Source organism: Suricata suricatta, chromosome 3 (assembly GCF_006229205.1).
Source record: "Suricata suricatta isolate VVHF042 chromosome 3, meerkat_22Aug2017_6uvM2_HiC, whole genome shotgun sequence".
Lineage (NCBI taxonomy): Eukaryota > Metazoa > Chordata > Mammalia > Carnivora > Herpestidae > Suricata > Suricata suricatta.
Genome location: NC_043702.1, coordinates 121292095 through 121295559, shown reverse-complemented (window position 1 = coordinate 121295559; position 3465 = coordinate 121292095). Strand labels below are relative to the sequence as shown.

At 46.1% G+C, this 3465-nt stretch overlaps 1 protein-coding gene across 1 annotated transcript in view; it reads left to right on the top strand.

Moving 5' to 3' along the window:
- The window catches only part of VAMP4 (vesicle associated membrane protein 4), a 45078-nt gene that overhangs the window by 786 nt on the left and 40827 nt on the right, over positions 1–3465 (top strand). The window lies entirely within an intron of this gene.

The window sequence follows — 3465 nt, the reverse complement described above, 5'->3', positions numbered from 1 at the left end:
AATGCCCTCTGCCCAGCTTTCACACCAGAGGCCACACCTGCCCTCTCAGACACATCAACCAAGTGAGGGCAATACATCCAAGTTCCAGAAATCACAGGACAACAAAGGCCCACATCCTAGTCCTAAGTACAGAGAAACCACAGCAAACACAGGGAGATAGAAGAAGACAAGAAACAAGGAAGAATCACCAAAAGGAGACATTAAACGTAGCTTAATGTCTGAGGATTAAGCCTAAGAACTGACACTCTAGGGACATAATCAACACCGAGACAGGGTGTTTCAGTAACTCAGGACTCTGGGTGAAGACAGGGACAACCTAGACCGGGACATGAACAATTTTGCTGCTGTGGCCAGATCCACACCTGTTACTAGTAATAAGGCTATGACTGTACTACCCATAATATGTTTTTTTTAAAGTAAACATTCAAAATAGAATTGCATATGGTGCTCAAATAATGCATTACCAAAAGCCAGAAATTCTCCTTGTGCAAAGGCATTTCTGGAGTCATGATTTTTAAATGTTCCACCTGTTACAGGAGTAGATTCATATGCAAACACTCACCAGACTGAAATACTTCATCCGTGTATCTCATTGAATATATTTTATAGCCTAATATTTTAAATAAAAGAACAAAAAAAATTAGATATCGTACACACGACCCTTTTGAGATTACAGTTTGAGGGGAAAGTAACTGGACCCTTATGAACTTAGAGGATGATTGGGAAGAAGAAAGACAAGAACTTATGTGCATTTGTTGGTCTGTAATTGTTGTTCTCAGACCACAGGACAGTTGACACCAATGACTTCTGTGATCTTACATGTCCCTACTGTGGCAGGAGTGGCATACGAGAAATTAGAATCCTTTTCTCTAACTGAGGAATCCCGATACCAGAGTTCTGTGAGTGAAAACTTCAAAGATTTGTCATTCTTTTAAGATTCTTCCTGGGGCCTTTCCAAAGACCACAATATGTTTAATTCACTTTTTCTGAAAACCAGTGAACACATAAAGATCCCCCCAAATCATTAGTGAATGCAATTGGTTCTCCCTAAGAAAAACAGGAGTTTCTCAACAGGAATCCTTAAAAGGACTTTCCTTAAAAGCTAGAGGTAGGCGCCTGGGTGGTTCAGTTGGTTAAGCATCCAGCTTTGGCTCAGGTCATGATCTCACGGTTTGTGGGTTCGAGCCCTGTGTCGGGCTCTGTGTTGACAGCTAGCCCAGAGCCTGGAGCCTGCTTTGGGTTCTGTGTCTCCCTCTCTCTCTGACCCTCCCCTGCTCCAGCTGTCTCTCTCTGCCTCTCAAAAATAAATAAAAAACATTAAAAAAAAAAAAAAGCTAGAGGTAATGTGCAGGAGAGGGGCTGTAACTATGAAGAAGGAATCTGAACAGGAAAAAAAATAACAAAATCCAAGAGAAAGCAACCATTTCAAGTGTGAGGAGATCTCCACCCAATTTTTCTAAACAGGAGAAAAAATAAGGAGAAAAATACATTTTTCCCATAGACTTTTCCATTTCCCGTCCCAATCTTCACATCTATTTCTACTTTCTTAAAAGATTTTATTTTTAAGTAATCTCCACACCCGAAGTGGGGCTCGAGCCCACAATCCTGGTACCAAGCACTGCACATCCCACTGACTGAGCCAGCCTGGCGTCCCACACACTTTTCCTCTTTAAAGGATTTCACGAGTATTTACTAATCACTAGGGACCCATTACTTGGCAGGGACGTAGACTCTGGAAAGAAGGTCAAGTGAACCTCTCCACAGGATCTGTGTCTCTGATGGACACCAACAGCAAAGTCTGCCAGGAAGAATCAAACACACATTCATCTGTAAACACAAGTCAGCCTAGTGGGCAGAAGCACCGGCTAGAACCCTGGAGTCTAGGTTCACCTTTCCAGATCTGTTACTACTGCAAAGAGCCTCTGAGTACCTTGGCTTTCCTGTCAGGAAAGATAAATTCCTCATCCTTACTATAAAGTGCCTACAAAAAAGTCACCTGTCAACTGCCCTTCTGAGCAGGATAGAACAAGACAGACAGTGTCAATGGACATACCACACCACTCTTTTGGCAAAAACCTTCAGTTTCCTTACCAATAAGACACCAGACCAGCAATGGTAATCCTGAACTAACGTAAACTGTTTGGCTCTTTTCCATTCTACACTCGATGATTCTAAGAAACAAAACGACCAAGGAATGGTCAAGGAAGGCCTGCACATAAGAAGGGAAAGAGAAACCCGGTCTGAACCATCCACGGTATGAAGAGCTGGAGCCCACAGGGTGGATGGCATATCCTCCGTGCCATCTCTGAGTCTCGAGCCCCACAAACACAGATGCTACCCCGGGTCTCAATGGTCTCAGTAGGAGCAATCGCTCACCTTCTTCTCACTGCCCGGGGCAGAGAACAGAAGCTCTGCCCACTTAGCCTGGAGCTGCTGACATGCCCTCCAGGAACAAACCAGGGGCACAGACACGGGTCCCAGCTCCTTCCAAGACACCTTCTGCCTTCCTGGCTTTTCTCATCCACGAATGCTGATGTTAAAACGTTACCTGCTGCTGGGTGGACGTCCCGGCAGGGGCCAGCTCCAGGACTCTGGCAGACAGCTCGGCCTGGATGCTGTCCATGCCTTCGTACTGCTGGCCTCGGAGAAGGGCCACTGTGATCAGCCTCCCGAAAACTGCACCGTCCCTTCAAAACTCTGCCCCATGTCACCAGCTCTGGAACAGTCTGATGAGAAGTGCATAAGCCTGGGACTAAATGAGCATGAGTTTAAACTCCCAAGTGACCACTTACTACTGCAGGCAAGAAACTGGCTCTCAGAGCCTCGGTTTCCATGTCCTACACTGAATGAACCCGACAGAGTTTATTATGAGATTTCAACAACTGAACGAATAAACAACACACACACACACACACACACACACACACACACAGAGCACTCAGCACAGCTGGCACGTAAAGCATCATCCACAAATGTTAGTTTTCTCCCTTCTGGTTTATCTACCTCCAGCACAATTCCATCTCTACCAAACCCCCCGTTACTGCATTTACCACTGGTCACTTCTGGAACGTGCCCAGGGTTTACGCCTTACCGTTCTTCTTGCTTTATGGGCTGAACACAGTGCCTGAATTCGGTGTGCCCACAACAACGATTTGGCTCACAGATTTATGGGTCAGTAAAGCCAAGGTACTGTCTGCTCTACAGGGATGGGCGGGGGAAAAGCACAGGGTCTCCCGAGGAGGCCACACCTAGGCTGCACTACTAACAAAGTCACTCTCCCAGTGAGGCTAGTAGTTCAGGGGTGAGATGGGCGCGGGATGTCTGTTATCTGAAAACCTTTACCAGAACAGTTTTAAACTGCCCAACTTTAGTCGGAATGATACGGAGAAGCCTGAAAACACGGGCCCAGTTAGGGCCCCCACGCCTGTCACCATCCACCAGGTGCAGAAGGAACGTTATCACACC